Genomic DNA, 22,900 nt, shown 5'->3' with positions numbered 1-22,900 from the left:
TACTTCCGTTTCTCTCTGACGACCTGGTTTTCTCTTTCGAGCCATTACTCAACAAGCAGACTGACTGATCTCTCAATGCAATGGTGGAGGACATTCCATGGGTGATGAAGACAGCTCGAATGGAAAATATTTGACTATGGCAGTGGGCGTGTGTGTTACTATGGCGTTACAGAAGCGCGCATTCACCAACATACAGTAATGGCCAGCTACTCAAACATTCGAACAGAAAAATGGCAACAAAATACAAGAGGTTAAATATCGAAACATATAGTGTACAACACATTGCTTTAAGACTTCGCTGTATTGAACCACACAGACATGATGAGATATATATTATTTTATCATGCATAGAATGACAATGTGCATGAAAGGCAGGTCTGAATATCATGCAAGACTGCCAGGGTTAGACCCACCACCCGCTAGCTTCAATATATCCCTCAAATGATTAAATCTCTTGGTTAAGAAATTATTCATCTGTCCAACAACACTCGGCGCCAGATCTGTGTACGTTTGGGAGCCATTACAGCCATGTTTTCAGTAAAACATGATAAAATAAATACTAGTTTATTGCCCTGTTCTGTTCTGTTCTGTTCTGTTCAATACTATATAAAAGAGAACCTCATTGTCCACAGACAGTCCTATTTGCAACTTCCTGTGAGCTTTGTGTCCATGTACATCACTGCCAACGACTCAGCGCTAGCTACAAATTCCATTGGATTCCAGTAAGTAACATTTGACAGCTTTCCTGGGCTTAACGGGAAATCACTCAATGGGACCCAAGATTATAACCTCTGTAAACCGCTGGTCAATGGAAAAGTCTTAATCCACTCATAGCCAACCACTCCCTGGTGTAACATTGACTTCGCCAGATACGGAGGTGGCCGATTTGACCATAAAGCAAATAAATTCAGTGAAGAAGAAATAAATTCCCAGGGACACAGTGTTTGGAGCCACTGCATGCTATTTCTAGCCTCTCTTCACAACAGTCACTTCAGCATTTATATGTGCATCTGTATTTATTTATTCACAGCAACAGAGGCTAAATGAGGTATTATCTAAACTAACCGTTTCTTAGACAGTGTGTCACAAGGTAAGCTGTGTTTTGTATATCGCCGTCTGGTTTTAATAGGTTACTGAGGGCCTCAGTATACGAACTATACTAACTATCGGGCTATAGGGCTTGTAAGTAAGCATTTCACTGTAACCTGTTGTATTCGGCGTGTGTGACAAATCACATTTGATTTGATTTGTTGCCGAGTTATGCTTGCTATACTAATTATTGATCCCAGCTTGTTTTACAGTGTAAAAAGAAGGCCTCAAGAGGGCCTCTGGAATGAAGTCATTGCAACTTATTCCACATAAACATATCACACTGTATAATCACTGGCTCCCCAGTGAGTCTCTCTAGACAGGCCTCATGCATGCAGGACCTGACGGTGGTCTGTTTTACACTTAAGTGTGGCCTCTGAGTAATTGTTTAACTACAGACCAAACTGTCTTCTTAATTGTCAAAGAAAACACATGTATTGAACTCATGCACCACAGCAACATAAAACGAAATAGATGCCTTTCATGTCAAACAGCTCCAGTTTATAGCTGAGTTACGCGGTGACTGAAAATGTCATTGTCATCTCTGTGGCAGCTGAGGTAATGGCTTCAGTGTAGACTTGAAAATGGCTCCCTCTCCGAGTCCGTCTCCATCTGTTGTCACCTCGGCCACACACTGGAGAGAAACAAGATGGAGACAGCAGACTGAGCGACACAGATGAAAATAAGAAACAAAATAGCCAAGGAGGAGGGGAGAGGAGAAAATAATCGTCACCGCAACCACAGACAAACTCCAACAACAGAACCCAAATGTGTCCTTTGACCTTCAGTCACCAAAACCCCCAGCAGGCTTTCTGCTTGCAGTTCCACTAGACTTCAGCCTCTCAGTGGGGAATCTGGGTCGCCCATAGTGACTGTCACTCTTCTGTCACTGCGGAAACTGAGGATGGAAAATCCTCAGTCTCACATGGCTGAGGAAAAGCCAGGGGGCAAATAGACAGACAGACAGGAGGACAGACAGACAAACCACAAGCACTAAACTGTCTTGAGTTGAAATAACAGTCATTTCTGTGAGGAAAGCTCAATGTGACGCTCCATTACTGAAACACAACAAAGCAGCCTTTTCATCAACTCGCAAACACTGGGAGAGGAACTTGGGGTTCACCACGGACCATCTACAAGACAGGGGTTGAAATAGGGTGTGTGTTGAGTACAAATGGTAGCTAGAAGACATTGAGAACTTTTTGTGTCTTTTTTAAAGTCATGTCCTAACATTTAACAACAAATCCCGTGAAAAAGGTTCAACATTCATTCTACTGTAGAGGTTGAAATCCTTCCCTGACTTGACTGGGATATTGTCAGGTTGCTATTGCGAGGTCCCAGACAAACAAGCAGTCAGTGTGTAATATATCCCTCTAAACATTCCTTTGTGTGTGAAGCCCTGTGGAGGCAGAAGCACTCTCCTGGACTGCAGACAGACACAACAAAGGCACCTGTGTTTGACATACAGCACCATACCAAACCTGAGGCCAGAGAGAACACACACACTAGGTCACACTAGAACTAAAGAAGGCTAGGACATCCACCTCACGTATAATACTGTAGGTCAGAAGCACAATAGCACAACTCAGATACTGCAGTGTAAAATATTTTATATCAATATTTTTACAGTCAATTACTGGCAGCACAGAAGGCTTTATTGAAACACAAATTTACAGCACCTGACAACAGCAACATGTTGTATTTCAAGAATTTACAGTGCATTACCGGAAACGCAGTAGATTGGAAACCGTTGCAGATTTACAGTGCAGGCAGCTAGTGCCAACGATGGGCAGTATTTCTGTGACATGCGTTTGATAAAGGTATTTCAATAGTTTATATACTTATTATGACATTTGTACTTAATTTGTCTTAATTGCAACTCAAGTATGGCATAACAGTTTATTTTGAATACAGTAATTCAAATACATGTTTTTATAGTATAGCAGTAAATTTACAACTATAACAACATTCTCGGTAACAGAAATCATATTTTTGCTTGCTATGAGTGAAATGTTCTCGTTTATCTGCCATAGTTGAATTCACTCTGGATAAGAGTGACTGCTAAATGACCAAAACGTAAATGTAAACATGAACACTTGCAAAGCACACTGCTGGGTATAAATCTAATTACCACCCCCAAAGAAGCCAAACTTGATCAAAATACTAATAGTTTGAGGGCGGAGCTCATAAGAATTATACCCAGCAGTGTGCTTTGTAAGTGTTCATTTTTACATTGACGTTTTGGTCATTTAGCAGACGCTCTTGTCCAGAGCGACTTAGCTAAGGTTGATTAAAATAACGCATATCACAGTCATAGCAAGTAAAACGTTCCTGTAACCGTTCTTCAAGGTGTTTTGTATTTGAGTCAGAGTCTTTACCCGACAAGTTCGTGTTAGTTATCCTGTTTGTGGCGTTTGTGGCGAATCAGGTGCAACGTTTATGGTCGTAGAAGTGTGTAGGAGGGAGATTTCAAGATGTGGGAACTGCGCAGGAGGGCATGGGATAGAGGATTTTGTCATTTCGGTGAATAAAGTTGTGTGTGTCAACTGTAGGGGGTGCACATTTTGCTGGGGATGGGAAGTGTCCGGTGCGAGACAGAGAGGTTGAGGTGGCCAGAGTCAGAGTAGTGTAAAAGGTGTTGTATACTGAGGCAGTGAAGAAAGTAGAGGGCGAGTCAAGGGTGAAGGATTCTGAATAGTAGATATGTACCAGCACAGAGGGATAGGCCAATGAGTGGTATATGCTTCAGTAAGATTGGCTTCTTAGCGTTCATAGGAATGGCTATCAACAGTACCGCAGAAATGGAATGTAAATAACAGAAAATAGATGTTGTGGTGGCAGCTGCAGAGAAGTATTTTTTGGGGTACGAGATTTGACATCAGAAGAGTTGCAGAGTGTGTTGAGTGGTAGTGTCCTGTCCTCTCAGGCCATTGTCGATGGGTTTTAATGAGTATTGGTAGGGAACTTAAAATCTATGTATATTTGAACTTAATTATATTTTTGCATCCCAAAGTGTACTAGATCTGTACTATAGTTCAGTTGGGGTCGATAATGCAACATATTGGAGGCCAAACGCAGTTAAAACTCACAGAAGAAGATGCCCATCCTTGGCAAGTGCCAAGTAAATTACTGTAATATTCACAGTAACTTGTCACCATCTTCCTGTAATTTACTGTAATATCAGAACAACGATACAGTACAATACTGTAAAATTATCCAACTATACTCTTAGAAAGTAAATGTTCTTGATGTTACGTTTGATGCCTGTATCACTTTATCAGAAGCACATGCTGAATGACGTCTGAAGGTTACGCTGCGCACGTGCTAGGGAGTGTTGGATGTCATCTATAATAAATGGCTGCTCTAAATTCTTTTGACCAGCAGGTGCCACTAGTGTACACAGTGTTGATCAAAGCCTTGCGTAATGAACCTATTTTCGAAACAATTGGCTGTAAAGCGTCAATGCTTCAGGACGCTTCGTTTCCCACTAGGAAATGCTACTGTAATCATATTTTTATTTTACTGTAATTACATGGGATTGGTGCATGCAGGTTGGCTGTTGGTTATCTGTATTTTAGAGCATATGTATGATTACTTTTGTTTTAACCACTTGCACTTCTAGAGGCCTGAACAAAGGCTTTCAAACTGGCTCTAATTACAGGGTAAAACACTCAACCAGTAACAGCTTAAGACTTGCTGCCACTAATCTGATCCCTATACACATTGAATTGTTAGGGCACGACTGCCACATACAGTTTAAGTAGGAAGGTTACATACACCTTAGCCAAATACATTTAAACTCAGTTTCTCACAATTCCCTGTCTTAGGTGAGTTAGGATCACCACTTTATTTTAAGAATGTGAAATGTCAGAATAATAGTATAGAGAATGATTTATTTCAGCTTGTATTTCCTTCATCACATTCCCAGTGGGTCAGAAGTTTACATATACTCAATTAGAATGTGGTAGCAGTGCCTTTAAATTGTTTAACTTGGGTCAAACGTTTTTGATTGCCTTCCACAAGCTTCCCACATTTAGTTGGGTGAAGTTTGGTCCATTCCTCCTGACAGAGCTTGTGTAACTGAGTCAGGTTTGTGGGCCTCCTTGCTTGCACACGCTTTTTCAGTTCTGCCCACAAATTTTCTACAGGATTGAGGTCAGGGCTTTGTGATGGTCACTACAATAGCTTGACTTTGTTGTCCTTAAGCCATTTTGCCACAACTTGGGGTCATTGTCCATTTGGATGACCCATTGTGACCAGGCTTTAACATCCTGACTCATGTCTTGAGATGTTGCTTCAATATATCCACATAAGTTTCCATCCTTGCAAGCCTCCCCCCTTTTCCTCCAAACGTAACGACGGTCATTATGGCCAAACAGTTCTATTTCTGTTTCATCAGACCAGAGGACATTTCTCCAAAAAGTAGAGTCTTTGTCCCCGTGTGCAGTTGCAAACTGTAGTCTGGCTTTTTTTATGGCGGTTTTGGAGCAATGGCTTCTTCCTTGCTGAGCGGCCCTTCGGGTTATGTCGATATAGTACTCATTTTACTGTGGACATAGATACTTTTGTACCTGTTTCTTCCAGCATCTTCACAAGGTCCTTTGCTGTTCTGGCATTGATTTGCACTTTTCGCACCAAAGTATGTTCATCTCTAGGAGACAGAACACGTATCCTTCCCTGAGCGGTATGACGGCTACATGGTCACATGTTGTGTATACTTGCATACTATTGTTTGTACAGATGAACGTGGTACTTTCAGGCGTTTGGAAATCTCTCCCAATGATGAATCAGACTTGTGGAGGTCTACAATATTTTTTTCTCAATTCTTGGTTAATTTCTTTTGAGTTTCCCATGATGTCAAGCAAAGAGGCACTGAGTTTGAAGGTAGGCCTTGAAATACATCCACAGGTACACCTCCAATTGACTCAAATTATGTCAATTAGCCTATCAGAAGCTTCTAAAGCCATGACATAATTTTCTGGAATTTTCCAAGCTGTTTGAAGGCACAGTCAACTTAGTGTATGTACATTTCTGACCCACTGGAATTGTGATACAGTGAAATAATGTCTGTAAACAAATGTTGGAAAAATTACTTGTGTCATGCACAAAGTAGATGTCCTAAACGACTTGACAAAACTATAGTTTGTTAACAATAAATTTGTAAAGTGTTTGAAAAATTAGTTTTAATGACTCCAACCTAAGTGTATGTAAACTCCCGACTTCAACTATTTCTGTTCAATTGGTACAGCATTCCCACTAATGGGTGCAACAAAAATATAGCTACTTAAAAGGCGAAACACACCAAAAGTATGTGGACACCTGCTCGTTGAACATCTCATTCCAAAATCATGGGCATTAATATGGAGTTGTTCTCCCCTATGCTGCTATAACAGCCTACACTCTTCTGGGAAGGCTTTCCACTAAATGTTGGAACATCGCTGTGGGGACTTGCTTCCATTCAGCCATTAGTGCATTAGCATTAGAGCATTAGTGAGGTCGGGCATTGATGTTGGGCGATTAGGCATGGCTCGCAGTCGGCGTTCCAATTCATCTCAAAGGTGTTCAATGGGGTTGAAGTCTGGGCTCTGTGCAGGCCAGTCAAGTTCTTCCACACTGATCTCAACAAACTATTTCTGTATGGGCCTCGCTTTGTGCACCGGGGAATGCTGAAAGAGTCAAGGGCCTTCCCCAAACTGTTGCCACAAAGTTGGAAGCACAGAATCGTCTGGAATGTAATTGTATGCTGTAGCATTAAGATTTCCCTTCACTGGATCTAAGGGACCTCGCCGAAACATGAAAAACAACCCCAGACCATTATTCCTCCTCCAAACTTTACAGTTGGCACAATGCATTTGGGCAGGTTAGCGTTGTCCTGGCATGCACCAAATCCAGATTCATCTATCGGACTGCCAGATGGTGAAGTGTGATTCATCACTCCAGAGAACGTGTTTCCACTGCTCCAGAGTCCAATGGTGGTGAGCTTAACACCACTCCAGCTGACACTTGGCATTGCGCATGGTGTTCTCAGGCTTGTGTGCGGCTGCTCGGCCATGGAAACCCATTTCATGAAGCTCCCGATGAACAGTCCTTGTGCTTCCAGGGGCAGTTTGGAACTCAGTAGTGAGTGTTACAACCGAGGACAGACCATTTTTACGCTGTTCTGTGAGCTTGTGTGGCCTACCACTTTGTGGCTGAGCCTTTGTTACTCCTAAACGTTTCCACTTCCCAATATCAGCACTTACAGTAGACCGGAGCCGCTCTAGCAGGGCAGACATTTCATGAACTGACTTGTTGGAAAGGTGTCATCCTATGACGGTGCCACGTTGAAAGTAACTGAGCTTTCAGTAGTAAGCCTTCAGTAAGGCCATTCTACTGCCAATTTTTGTCTATGGAGATTGCATGGCTGTGTGCTCGATTTTATACAACTGTCAGCAACAGGTGTGGCTGAAATAGCCAAATCCACTAATTTGAAGGGGTGTCCACATAGTTTTGTATATATAGTGTATGTTAATGAGCCAGTGAATCCTCCCACAATTGTTTTCCACATTGCACCATCATTTACAGAATGGTGCAGTACATATACAGCAAAACAGCAATACAGTACTGTATTGTAATACAATTACAGTATTTACTAGAAGTGAATTTGTAATTATATATTACAGCATACGAATGAATATTTTGTATTTTATATCACTTGTAGAGGCCTAAACAAAGGCTTCCAAACTGGCAGTGACTAAAGGGCAAAACAGAACAGAACAACAAGGCTAAACACTCAACCATTAAAGTTTAAGACTTGCTACCACTCTGATCAGTCCACAATAAATTGCTAGGGAATTACCATCACATTTCAGTTAACTTGGTACAGCGCTCTCACTAACAGGTGCAACAAATATAACCTCTTGCGAGGCACGCCTCAAAATATGTTCCTGAGATGGAAATAACAAAACCATGCACCCACTAGCGTTCCAAAAGACTTTTGGCGCTGCCAAAATATGGTACGGCACTGTATTCTGTGGGGTGGTAGTGAATTACAGTGAATTACTGGCAAGACAGTAGCCAGTAAATTATTGTATAGTTACAAGAAAAGATTTTCAGAAAAATAAAAATACAGTACTGTGTTTTGTGGGGTACAGCATTCTCACTAACAGCCTCTTACGAGGCACTTCTCCAAATATTTTAATGAGCTAGAGTTCCCCCCCCGCCCACAGCAGTGTAGTGGAATGCCATTGAGCCCCCATAATGCATTGCTCTTTACAATACTGTACTGTAATATGGAATTACAGTAGATAACTGTAAATGTGTTGCTGTAAATTAACAGCAATTTGTTACAGTGTGTTGTGTAGACTGCTGTGATGTACAGCACAGTATATTCAAACTATGTGTTTAAGCATAGGAACAGCAGTTTTGTCTGCCCATGTGACCTGACCATGAAAACTTTTGTTGGCTCTGTGTTGGCTATAACCTTTGCCCTGTAGCAATAGTATACTGTAGCATAAAAGCTAGCAAATGGTTTTGAAGTAAACTTGTTCAACAAATTGTCGACTATGTATGTAGTGTACTGCGCATGACCCTTGAGCTTTGAGAATGGCATGGGCTTAGAAGTCAGGAAAAACTGGCTGTACTTTCTCAATCATGCAGTAATACGTTAGTCCAATAGAAGGCTCCCTCTCTTGCTGCGTTGCCAAGCCATCACTGGGCGTGAGGCAATAACAGAGGACCTGCCGGCCCCGATATCAACGTTATGATTATATAAATGAAAGTACCTTGTCGCAATGCCAAGAAAGAAAACCACAATCTTATTGCTAAACATATCAGCCCATCCCATATTGGAATAAGATCCTTAAAAACACCCAAGTACAATGTTAAAGATAAACCGTGAGAATCAATTAAGGACAGGGTAGATGTTACAGTAAGAGAGTGAGACGTAGGGGAAAGAGATGCAAACCGTATGCTGAAACAAGCTGAAAAGTAATATAATTTATTTGACCTAGCGCTGTACATATCTCTCTTCTGCAGAGCACCCAAGACATACTCAGCATGCTCATATGGTGTGAGAAAGTGCTTGGAATACCAACACATTGTCAATAGATGACACAGAACGTTGAGAGAACATATTCGGTACATTACTAGGATTCCGATTGATTTCTCAATGAACTGAGGCTCTTGTTTTTCAAGTAACTCTGCTCTTAGGCTTTCTCTCTCTCGCCGCAGTGTGTGTTAGCAACAAAAGCCAGGCTTTGAGTATGGTTGAATGAGCTGGGGATGGAAACATTGTCTGTTTGAACTGGAACGCGGAGCAAACACAGACGGTACAAACACAGACGGTATGGTGTGAGAGAGAGTGGAGAGGAGGTGACCCACTCACACAGCAAACACCCCCAGCTGTTCAGAGGGAGTGGAGCGGGGGGGGGTGCGGGTGTGTGTGTGTGCGTCGAGAGGTCCATCCGTAATTGCGGCCATTTGATAAATGCGTAACTATTGCCCAGGGAATGACAAAGAGTTCAAAGTTAGTACTGTGACCCATCTGGCAAAATCACCTGAAATAAATCAATACCAACAAAGCAACACATTAATATTACTTGGATGACAGTCGGTTTGTTTCATTGACATTACTTTACTGGATAGCCTTAAGACTTGCAACGGTGACACAACTATGGAAATCAGCACAATCTATTAAATGTAGGTTATTATTGTCTATCTCTGTCATTCCTTCTACAAGTATTTGAAAATAAGACTAAAATGAATTATATAAGGCTGGGGGAGGGTAGGATTGGGGGGGGGGGGGATTAATCAGGGTTTAAATGCTAATTTGTAGTGACTTTCCAGAAAAGGATAGAGATAAATTGTTAACTTACAAATGGGCAAAGGTACAAGGATAAGGGGGGCCTTGCAGAGGGGCACTTACTCTGATAGTCCATCAGTCTGAGGGCCATTCATACAGTACTGAATGCCAGTGTGACTTAATGTGGATATATTAAATTAAACAACCATTTTGAACTCTTTCTCTGCTACTGTATGATTCATTTCCTAGTATTTTTATACCGCTGCTCTACATACTTTTTGGTTTGAAACTTAACGTGATATTTTCAACTTAAAATACAGTTATTATACTGTAATAATAACCCGCAAAATACACAGTTAACTTTGAAAAAAACAACATGTTAAGTAGGTATTAAAGTTCAAACTGAAAGGAATCAATCTCTGCTCTACACAATTATCAAAAATGTAACATCATCATGGCTGCCTCTCTCCTGCATGAAGTTGACACATGCAATACATACCTTCTTGACTTAAGATGCTATCATTTCATCAGAGATCATATATGATAACTCAGATGTATTCACGCTATGACAGATCATCTATCCATGAACTCTATCAGCTTGGAGAACTGAGATGTATTCAAGCTATGCCAGAACTAGCCAGCGTTAGCTTGTTAGATATATCCTGACACAGCTAAAAATGACTAAACTGTAAATGTAAAGCTAACAAGCTACTAGCCAGGAGAAAGCGTATGGTTGCTCATGTTCGTTCTATATCAAAGTTTATTCACATCCATAAACTTTTTAACTTAAACTGACTTTGTTGTTGCAAAAACAATTACTTTACCCGGTGCGGTGAGTAATGAAGGTGGTGCTGCACAGTGCTTTTTCTCTCATTCACACACTGCCACACTGCTTGTAGAGTGAGAACAAAGCAGTCAGTGGGGACTGAGGAAGTGACACAAGTTCCAGCAACAGAGGCTTTTTCAAAATAAAAGTCCCTCGACAAATCTGGGGAATCATTTTTCTAAATTAAACTCTTGCCTATTATTATTATTATTAATTTTGGATAATTATTAATTTGACCTGCTTCTAACATTGGGGGGGGGGGGGGACTTGTGTCTCCCCCCTGTCTCCCTAGGGCTCCTACGCCCTTGCCTCTGGACATAAATAAAATATGTATAATGCTCGTAAAATGTTATTACATGTCATTTTACTTCACTAAATTACATTTATTTGTCTGTTCTAAAACTTTCTCTCATATACAGTGAGTTATTAACATAGAACAGAGATGCATTGGTCGTATTTTCTCAACTGCACATAATACCCTGGCCCTTAAAGACATAAGCCACGTCTGTCAGATTTTTTTGTGAATGTAAATTCTTCAGTTCCATTTGCAGACCAGCAAATGAATGCGGTTTCAGTTTTTGGGTAAGTGCAATCATTTTTTGTTTTGTTTTTTGACTGATGAACTCACATATGACTACAGTTAGTGATTTCTGCCCGTGCCCGCTATTAGACGAACTGGACCTTGTCCATAGGCAGCATATGAAAACAAGAGTAACTAAAGCTGAATGCAGTCATTTGTCTACCGCACATCCCAAAACACAACACACATGCTCCTTTATGGACGTCCTCATTCCATCAGACAATCCCTGTCCACAAATGTGGCGATGGCCTCTTGTCCATCTGATCTCAATTGAAACATCTGCATACAAATGGTTTCTCTAACTATTGCAGAGGCCCTGCGAGCAGAGATAGGAGACTTCTCTCCCTGGAATGAATTGGAGTATTGATACATAATGACGGGATCTAAGGGGCTTAAGAGAGGCACATTATATCCGGATGCGGCGGGCGCTCACATATTCAACATGGCTGGGAGACGATGATTAAGTGGAGGTCTGGTATGCTGCAGGGAGTGGGACTCATGCAGTACTTAATAGGGCCAAAGTGTTTGTTGAGTCTATTAACTCAGTGCTTTGGGGAGGACACGTCACACAATGGACTCCCAGATAGGATCATAAGTCATCAACTGACTGTTTTCCCCTGTAATCACTATGACTAGTCGGGGTAATGTGGGATGTGACCAGTCCATCACTAGAGAGTAGGGTGTCCAATCAAAGTGCATCTTTTACCAAATTTCAGGGCTGCAAGTAGCCTAGTGGATAGAGTGTTGGCCTAGTAACCAAAAGGTTGCAAGGTCAAATCCCTAAGCTGACAAGGTAAAACATATTTGGTTCTACCCCTGATCAAGACTGTTCCTAGGCCATCATTGAAACTAAGAATTTGTTCTTAACTAACTTGCCAAGTAATTTTTTTTTAAATTGACCAATGGGTAAAATAATATGTTAATTGTGTAGATAAACCTCTACGAAAACCAATGGTCCAAACCTTATGTCTCTATCATAATTTGTTCAAAATGTATTGGAGTTTACCCTTGTAGGACTGCCAGAATTAAGGTAACTAAATCAATGGAGGCCAGAGAAAAAAAGTGGTAAAAAATTAAGAAAATTGCATAACAGCTGGGCTGAAACTTCTTAGGGATTGGCTTCTCGTCAACGGGACATTTGTAAATCATGCAGTGCCGTGTGTCATGATCGCAGATTTTAGAGAAACAACAAATGTCGGTACATATAAGTGTCTTATATCGGCTGAAAGATTAAATTCTTGTTCATATAACTGCACTGTCTAATTTACAATAGCTATTACTGCGAATAAAATGGCATGCTATTGTTTGAGGAGAGATCCTAACAACAAAACACTTTTTTCTCCACGATGGTTTGATGAATGTGAAATGTGTATTTACATTCTGAAATATTGCTCTGATTTATCATCCAAAGGGTCCCAGAGATAACATGAAGTGTCATTTTGTTAGATAGAGTCCTTTTTCATATACTAAAAAGGTCCATATAGCATGCATGATCGATTTTGTATTTCCACTTGTTCAATTTGCAAAGAAAGGAATCTGTGAGAATCTAACCCTAAACGTTGTTTCAACCAACCAAATCACGTTCGTATTTATTCCCTCAGAGATCCTAGACTGTAACCAGACTTCACTATATCATTAGGAGTGTAGTATGTCTTATAGGACACCAAATTTGGTAAGTCAAAGTCCAAGTATACAGATTTGACGATATTCTTGCAGAAAAATACAATATAAATGTAAATGTCTCCTTCACGATTTTCCCAAATGTACCTGGGCGACTTCACACTAAGTGTCATGTAGTTTGCTCATACTTCAAGTTATCTTTCTGAAACTTAGCAAATATACTGCTGCCATTTTGTGGACACCATCGGAATTACAACCAGAGTGATGGCTAGATTTGGGACCTTTCTGTTGCATTTCAAATATGGTGGTAAAAATATTGTATTATTTTCTACCAGATCTATTGTGTTATATTCTCCTACATTCAACTCACATTTCCACAAACTTCAAAGTGTTTTCGTTCAAATGATACCAAGAATATGCATATCCTTGCTTCAGGGTCTGAGCTACAGGCAGTTAGATTTGGGTATGTCATTTTTGGAAAAAATCCATACTGGCTATAGGCTACAGACTACAGGCTACAGGCTCACGTTCGCATTGAACTCGCAATCTTTCTTATCAAAACCGCAGGACATAAAACAATAAAGAGGTAAGATGGATTCTGAGACATGACATAGTTTACTATATGCTTGTCACGCCCTGACCTTAGAGATCCTTTAAATTCTCTATTTGGTAGGTCAGGCTGTGACTAGGGTGGGAAATCTATGTTTATATTTCTTTGTTGGCCGAGCATGGTTCCCAATCAGAGGCAGCTGTCTATCGTTGTCTCTGATTGGGGATCATACTTAGGCAGCCCTTTTTCCCACCTTCTGTTGTGGGATCTTGTCTTTGGTTGTTGCATGTGTTTGCACTCCTAGCTTTACGTTCGTTGAGTTGTTTATTGTTTTTGGTGGAACATTAATAATTAAAAGGAACTGATTGCATACCAAGTCTTTTACATTTCATTCAGCTTCCGTCATGCTATTTTCGGTCACAACTTGCAGACTTGTTAACGTGTTGATGTGTTTTTTGTTGCCAACCTTTACTACCTGACAACTTTACGGTTTTTACTTTTTAATTACCATTTATATTTTTGTTTTTTCCCCTCACTCAACTTTTTTTCATTCAACTTTTTCACTCCGGATGCTTTATTTGGACATGGTTCGTCAGGACCTCCAACAGCCGAAGCTAAGTAGTAACATTAACATGATGCCTTCTAATTGCAGTCGCTGTACTCATAATATACAGGAGAATGATCGCCTTACGGCAAGGATAGCTGTGCTACAAGCCCAGCTTCAGACGCAATCATTAGGCAAGGGTAATTTCAGTGTAGGAAAGGGTGAAACAGTGTCTGTGCCACCAGTAAGTACAGATAGTAAAGTTAATATAAATCCCCTCGCACGGTCCCGTAGCCGGACAACTTTCTCACGGTTTCTGTAGGAATGCCCAACCGGTGTCGCTCATTCAGCCGACAGAAACTTTCAACCGGTTTTCCCCACTAAGCAATGAGTCGGAGTCAGAGGCCGAGCCTTCTCTTGTCTCTACTCCTTCCATTACTGGGTCTGAGACGTCAAAGCTTCCCACCATTAGCTCTGACAAATTCAAAACTCTAGTCATTGGCGACTGCATTACCAGCATTATTAGCCTTAAAACAAATCATCCAGCAATCATACACTGTTTACCAGGGGGCAGGGCTACCGACGTTAAGGCTAATCTGAAGATGGTGCTGGCTAAAGCTAAAACTGGCAAGTGTAGAGAGTATAGAGATATTGTTATCCACGTCGGTACCAACGATGTTAGAATGAAACAGTCAGAGGTCACCAAGCGCAACATAGCTTCAGCGTGTAAATCAACTAGAAAGATGTGTCGGCATCGAGTAACTGTCTCTGGCCCCCTCCCAGTTAGGGGGAGTGATGAGCTCTACAGCAGAGTCTCACAACTCAATCGCTGGTGGAAAACTGTTTTCTGCCCCTCCCAAAAGATAGAATTTGTAGATAATTGGCCCTCTTTCTGGGACTCACCCACAAACAGGACCAAGCCTGACCTGCTGAGGAGTGACGGACTCCATCCTAGCTGGAGGGGTGCTCTCATCTTATCTACCAACATAGACAGGGCTCTAACTCCTCTAGCTCCACAATGAAATAGGGTGCAGGCCAGGCAGCAGGCTGTTAGCCAGCCTGCCAGCTTAGTGGAGTCTGCCACTGGCACAGTCAGTGTAGTCAGCTCAGCTATCCCCATTGAGACCGTGTCTGTGCCTCGGCCTAGGTTGGGCAAAACTAAACATGGCGGTGTTCGCCTTAGCAATCTCACTAGGATAAAGACCTCCTCCATTCCTGTCATTATTGAAAGAGATCGTGATACCTCACATCTCAAAATAGGGCTACTTAATGTTAGATCCCTTACTTCAAAGGCAATTATAGTCAATGAACTAATCACTGATCATAATCTTGATGTGATTGGCCTGACTGAAACATGGCTTAAGCCTGATGAATTTACTGTGTTAAATGAGGCCTCACCTCCTGGCTACACTAGTGACCATATCTCCCGTGCATCCCGCAAAGGCGGAGGTGTTGCTAACATTTACGATAGCCAATTTCAATTTACAAAATAAAAATGACGTTTTCATCTTTTGAGCTTCTAGTCATAAATCTATGCAGCCTACTCAATCACTTTTTATTGCTACTGTTTACAGGCCTCCTGGGCCATATACAGCGTTCCTCAGAAAATAAAAAAAACTATCGGCCTATATCGAATCTTCCATTCCTCTCAAAAATTTTAGAAAAGGCAGTTGTGCAACAACTCACTGCCTTCCTGAAGACAAACAATGTATACGAAATCCTTCAGTCTGGTTTTAGATCCCATCATAGCACTGAGACTGCACTTGTGAAGGTGGTAAATGACCTTTTAATGGCATCAGACCGAGGCTCTGCATCTGTCCTCGTGCTCCTAGACCTTAGTGCTGCTTTTGATACCATCGATCACCACATTCTTTTGGAGAGATTGGAAACCCAACACAGACCTCTTGGGGATGTCATTCGAAAACATAATGTTAACTTTCACTGCTTTGCGGATGACACACAGCTGTACATTTCAATGAAACATGGTGAAGCCCCAAAATTGCCCTCACTAGAAACCTGTGTTTCAGACATAAGGAAGTGGATGGCTGCAAACTTTCTACTTTTAAACTCGGACAAAACAGAGATGCTTGTTCTAGGTCCCAAGAAACAAACAATTAATCTTAATGGTTGTACAGTCGTCTCAAATGAAACTGTGAAGGACCTCGGCGTTATTCTGGACCCTGATCTCTCTTTTGACGAACATATCAAGACTGTTTCAAGGACAGCTTTTTTCCATCTACGTAACATTGCAAAAATCAGAAACTTTCTGTCCAAAAATGATGCAGAAAAATTAATCCATGCTTTTTTTTACTTCTAGGTTAGACTACTGCAATGCTCTACTTTCCGGCTACCTGGATAAAGCACTAAATAAACTTCAGTTAGTACTAAATATGGCTGCTAGAATCCTGACTAGAACCAAAAAAAAAATATCATATTACTCCAGTGCTAGCCTCCCTACACTGGCTTCCTGTCAAGGCAAGGGCTGATTTCAAGGTTTTACTGCTAACCTACAAAGCATTACATTGCTCCTACCTATCTCTCTGATTTGGTCCTGCCGTACATACCTACACGTACGCTACAGTCACAAGACACAGGCCTCTTAATTGTCCCTAGAATTTCTAAGCAAACAGCTGGAGGCAGGGCTTTCTCCTATAGAGCTCCATTTTTATGGAATGGTCTGCCTACCCATGTGAGAGATGTAGGTCTCACCCTTTACGTCTTTACTGAAGACTCATCTCTTCAGTGGGTCATATGATTGAGTGTAGTCTGGCCCAGGAGTGTGAAGGTGAACGAAAAGGCTCTGGAGCAACGAACCGCCCTTGCTGTCTCTGCCTGGCCGGTTCCCCTCTTTCCACTGTGATTCTCTGCCTCTAACCCTATTACAGGGGCTGAGTCACTGGCTTACTGGGGCTCTCTCATACCGTCCCTGGGAGGGGTGCGTCACTTGAGTGGGTTGAGTCACCTGTCTGGGTTGCCCCCCCCCCCCCCCCTGCTCTCTCTAATTCTCTCTTTCTCTCTTTATTTCTCTCTCTCTCGAGGGACCTGAGCACTAGGACCATGCCTCAGGATTACCTGGAATGACGACTCCTTGCAGTCCCCAGTCCACCTGGCTGTGCTGCTGCTCCAGTTTCAACTGTTCTGCCTGTGATTATTATTATTTGACCATGCTGGTCATTTATGAACATTTGAACATCTTGGCCATGTTCTGTTATAGTCTCCACCCGGCACAGCCAGAAGAGGACTGGCCAGCCCTCATAACCTGGTTCCTCTCTAGGTTTCTTCCTAGGTTTTGGCCTTTCTAGGGAGTTTTTCCTAGTCACCGTGCTTCTACACCTGCATTGCTTGCTGTTTGGGGTTTTAGGCTGGGTTCCTGTACAGCACTTTGAGATATCAGCTGATGTACGACGGGCTATATAAATAAATTTGATTTAATTTTATTTGAATTTAGCTTTTTGCGACCCACAGACTACAAAATGTTAATGTTAATGTTAATACAGTACCAGTCAAAAGTTTGGACACACCTACTCATTCAAGGGTTTTTCATCAGTTTTACAATTTTCTACATTGTATAATAATAGTGAAGACATGAAAACTACGACATAACACATATGGAATACTTTAGGAACCAAAAAAGTGTTAAACAAATCAACATCTATTTTATATTTGAGATTCTTCAAAGTAGCCACTCTGCACACTCTCAACCAGCTTCAACTTAAATGCTTTTCCAACAATCTTGAAAGAGTTGTGATGAGCACTTTTTGGCTGCTTTTCCTTCACTCTGCAGTCCGACTCATCCCAAACATTCTCAATTGGGTTGAGGTCGGGTTTTGTGGAGGAGGGGAGTGATGCAGCACTCCATCACTCCCCTTCTTGGTAAAATAGCCCTTGCACAGCCTGGAGGTGTGTTGGGTCATTGTACTGTTGAAAAACAAATTATAGTCCCACTAAGTGAAAACCAGATGGGATGGTGTAGCACTGCAGAATGCTGTGTTAGCCATGCTGGTTAAGTGTGCATTGAATTCTAAATAAATTGCAGACAGTGTCACCAGCAAACGACCCCCACACCATCACACCTCCTCCTCCATGCTTCACGGTGGGAGCCACACATGGAGCGATCATCCGTTCAACTACTCTGCATCTCAGAAAGACATGGCTGTTGGAACCAAAAATATCAAAACTGGGTCTCATCAAACCAAAGGACAGATTTCCACTGGTCTGATGTCCATTGTTTGTGTTTCTTGGCCCTAGCAAGTCTCTTCTTATTATTGTTGTCCTTTAGTAGTGGTTTCGTTGCAGCAATTCGACCATGAAGGCCTGATTCACGCAGACTTCTCTGAACAGTTGATGTTGAGATGTGTCTGTTACTTGAACTCTGTGAGGTGCAATCTGAGGTGCAGTTAATTGCCGATTTCTGAGGCTGGAAACTCTGATGAACTTATCCTCTGCAGCAGAGGTCACTCTGGGTCTTCCTTTGCAGGTGGCTGCCCTCATGAGAGCAAGTTCTATCCTAGTACTTGATGGCTTTTGCGACTGCACAAACTATCCAAGTTCTTGAAATCTTCCGTATTGACTGACCTTCACATCTTAAAATAGTTATCTTTTCTTATTTGAGCTGTTTTTGCCATAAAGTGGACTTGGTCTTTACCAAATATGTCTATCTTCTGTATACCACCCCTTCCTTGTCAACTGATTGGTTCAAACGCATTAAGAAGGAACTGTATATTATGAGACACCTGCACCACTAAGTCAACAGAGCGTGGTGCTTATTATCGGATGTATTAGGTTATGTTCATGACAGGGGCGCAACTTTGGTTTTCAAAGTGGTGGGGACATGATATATATATATTTTTATCCAGTCAGATAAACACTCCAAACAGCCTACCCGACCGCTCGGAGGCATCCGCATGGTCCTAAAGCACACCATTGCCGCATTTTTTTATCACATTCCGATGATAAAACTGGGGAAGACAAAAATGCAATGTCCCCCCCGTCCCCAGTGAAAGTTGCACCCCTGGTTAATGATATGTTAGAGATAGACCTCACTGAATGAAGTGAAATGTCATAACCAAAGCGCCTTTTCACCCACTCTTGGCAGAGTGGGTGGACACCAGTGGAGACTACTGAAGGGAGGATGGCTCATAATAATGGCTGGAATGGAGTCAATGGAATGGTATCAACCACATGGATACCACGTGTTTGATGTATTTGAAATAATTCCTTTGACTCCATTCCAGCCATTACTGTGAACCGTCCTCCCCTCATCAGCCTCCACTGGTGGACATCCTATACAGAGTCACCACTCTACATACGAGGCCTTCAGTTAAATATTGGGACCATTCTGTTATACTGAGTTGAGAAATCTCTGGTCACTCACCTCAGAAGAGAAACTCTTGATGTGACCTGACCAGGAAGAACAAGCGTTTTCTCCAAATCAGGTCATTTGTTCTCAAAAAACGTCTGAGCCTACTCAACACACTGCGCACCATGACCAGGACAGAGTAGTAGTCACCCATCCTAATATCATCTCAGACAGAGAGAGCTCCTCTCCAGCTTGAAACCGAACGCTTTTTTTCCTCTAAGCCACCAGACCATTTCTTGTGAATGTGCTCTTGAAAAAAGGGCTTTGGCTTTGAGTCCCAGACTGTCAGTTCTGGGTAAATCGATCCGGGTCTCTCTGCACTGTCTCTGAGATCGGCTGATCAGAAAAACACACTTGAAAGGTTGGCAAGGGGCTCCGGTGAGAAGTGAGCCATATTTAAAATAGCAACATCGCAGATTAGCGTTTGAAGGTTTAACATGAGCAAAAACACCACTGACTTTAGATTTTTTTTATTAATCTTTATCCAAGCGCTCGATGTGGCATTCGGCTCTGGCAAGCCACGGTGAACCTCAGAAAACCTGCTTTCCATCGAGAGGGCATGATTGAGCATTTCAGCTTGCACTAATCAGCCAGTGGAGTTAGCCGGTCCGCATGTGGACACAGTCTGGCATATCTACACACGCCCAGTCAGGCCCCTTCCTCTCAGGACCCAAAATATAAGTGGGCATGTTGGGGAATTAATCAGGCCGCACTCCACTGCACACCCCCATACGGGCATCCACAGCTGTGCCCGACCAGAAAAGGAGGAGTTCAATCACGTCTGTCTGGTTAGGAGGAGTAGAGGACCTGTTGGGGCAGTTTTTGACATTTGACCTTTGAATTGTGAAAATTCCTCACTGTGTGATGTACGAGGTGATGTTGTCTGCCAGGGTCATCCAGGTCACGCACTCTCTCGCCTATTCTGTCTCTGTCCCTTTCTATCCCTGTCTCCCTCTTTCCCTCTCTCTCCCATTCTGTCTATGTCCCTTTCTATCCCTGTCTCCCTCTTTCCCTCTCTCTCCCATTCTATCTCTGTCCCTTTCTATCCCTGTCTCCCTCTTTCCCTCTCTCTCCCATTCTGTCTCTGTCCCTTTCTATCCCTGTCTCCCTCTTTCCCTCTCTCTCCTCTCTCTGATGTGATCCATGTCCTGGTCTCAGTCTCTTCTCTCTCAGGGATAGGAAGACCCCTTTTCATCCAGACCTTCTCCGTGCCAAACGAAATCTTCCCTGGGCTAATTGAGGGAAGTGTTAAAATCTGGAGGCAGACAGAGTGTGGAGCTGATGGAGCCCGGGCCATCAGGGAGCAGCATAATAGCCGGTTGGTTCCCCCTCCTGCCTGTGTCTGCCTGGGGCCTTGTGTAGATGTGGCGGACCCAGCCCCAGACGCCGCTCCATGGTTTGGCATGCTGCTGCATTCATCCATTTCAGTGCATTGCTGCAGCCGCTTTCCAGCTGACAGGGCTCCCACACAAACATATGGATGCCTGGTGGGTTTTCTTATTTAGTTGTCGGTCAAGAGTACTTAATAATATTCAAGAAGACAGTACGACATATCATCTGACATCTGCCAAAATACAGACCAATATTTTTTTTCACTTTCCTTCTACCCTCCTGCAGTTTTAGAAGATCGTAAATTTAAAGAAGCAGATACAATTGTGCAATCTTCAAACTTGTTTTGCTTCACATTGGAAAGCAATGCTGGATAGAGGAGAAAACTGTAGAGATAGCAGAACCTTTCACGGGACAGCCTTTGTAATTTAGTAACGCAATATAAATGGGCCAAAACGGTCCATACAATTTAGTGTATTGTATGTGCAACACAATGTTTGTGATTGGGTCAAATAGTGACTCTATCTACAAGTCAGAGGAAGTGGTCAAAAAGAATAATCAAAACCAAATAGGTCCAGGGGTTTTCCTGATTACGTAGTTGGGACCCAAGGTTTTGTGGTCAGGAAAAACTCCTGGCCCTACATATGTTATGCACTGTAAATATGTAACTAATTTGAACATCATCAATATCTAAATGTTCTTGACTGTCTGCAACTGTCATGACTGTCTTAATTAACTTTCACATGAACTACAGTCACACGAATATCACCACAGTTTTCCCTTTTAAACCACTGGGTGCGTTGTGTTATGTGGCATATGACGTGGCTAGATTGATGAGTCCTCCCTGTTCCAAATGCTCTGTGTGTGTGTGTGTGTCTGTGTGTGTGTGTGTGTGTGTGTGTGTGTGTGTGTGCGCGTGTGACATGTCTGCAATGACAGTCGCGGGTGACAAATTGTGTCCATGCTGGTCTTTGATGATCGGGCTTAATAAAAATCGCTCCTTTGAACATTTTAATTAAACTAAACAGGACCATCCCCACCCAGCCTTTACCAAGAGTAACATTTGAAGAGAGAGAAATAAGTCCATCTTTTACAGGAATACATCAAATACGTGTCTTTTTCATGTCACCCTGGGTCTTTATGTTGACATTCATTATTTCAGAAATCCATCTGGAATTTGGATGGGCATGTTTTGAAGCAAAAGGGCCTGGAAACCACAAAGCGGGGATGTCTTGAAACAAAGGTTTCTGTGGTTTGTCTGTCTCTTGTGGTCAACAACAACTCTCAGAACCAAAGAGATGGGTCTGATGTCTGTCATTTTAGTTTATGCTGTAATTATTATTCCAGTTTAGACGTTTTCATTGCGTATAGTTTTGTTCTAATATGGTATAGGACTTACGGTTTATGTGTTGTTTTAACAAAGTGCGTTATATAATCAAAAATCGTATATAGAATCTTGAATATGGAATTACATGTATTTGCAAGACCATTCAAATGCAGCAATACAACACATAAAATAACAGGACCATATTTAAATACATTTGCATATAGCATATTTATGGTGATTTACACTTTCTAAAGATCACACAAGTGCACATCATGTTAAAATATAAGTGCAGGAACTTAGCCAAACTGTCTGCATACAAAAGCTCACTCACTTACATCATACAGGCCTCTATAGTCACACAGAAGACACCTCCCCCTACCAGTTCGACAGCAGTTGTCTCCTGTAACCACCAGGGGGAGTATTATACACCAAAAGGGAACCACAGGGCACAGACACTCAAGAAGCATCAAGATTGTGCGCATCCTGAAATGATGGTCCGTCCCCCTGTGCAAAGTCAACTGGCTATTTGTACATGTTGTTTTAAAACGCATTTGTCATAGTAGGCGATTCTGTCGCCTATTTGTTGAAAATGAGCCCCATGATTTGATGTAATAAATAATAAGAAATACATTTCCTTAATGATCTTTAAATATTGTCTATAGATTAATTCATAACAGGTGGCAAACAAGTATAATTTATAATCGGTTAAGCTATACATATGAAATGCCACAGAATACTCTAGAATTCTACTCAAGGTTCATATTGTAAACTGGTGCATGGACTAATCGCTAGAATTGCTTGTCTACTTGATGAGAGTAGTCTAGTATCTCCTGTTGTGCAATACACAAGGTTGCAACCTCAAATAGCCTATATAAGGAAGTTTCGGTGAGTTTC

At 41.9% G+C, this 22,900-nt stretch overlaps 1 long non-coding RNA gene across 1 annotated transcript; it reads right to left on the bottom strand.

Moving 5' to 3' along the window:
• Positions 1-324: 324 nt before the first annotated feature.
• Positions 325-10,779, bottom strand: LOC118941151. Its single transcript, XR_005037452.1, has 2 exons — positions 10,696-10,779; positions 325-1,723 (listed from the first exon to the last, which is right to left on the bottom strand). It is a non-coding gene; the product is annotated as an uncharacterized LOC118941151 (long non-coding RNA).
• Positions 10,780-22,900: the final 12,121 nt, after the last annotated feature.

This window comes from Oncorhynchus mykiss, chromosome 2, assembly GCF_013265735.2.
Source record: "Oncorhynchus mykiss isolate Arlee chromosome 2, USDA_OmykA_1.1, whole genome shotgun sequence".
Classification (NCBI taxonomy): Eukaryota; Metazoa; Chordata; class Actinopteri; order Salmoniformes; family Salmonidae; genus Oncorhynchus; species Oncorhynchus mykiss.
This window is presented reverse-complemented; position numbering and strand designations above follow the sequence as displayed.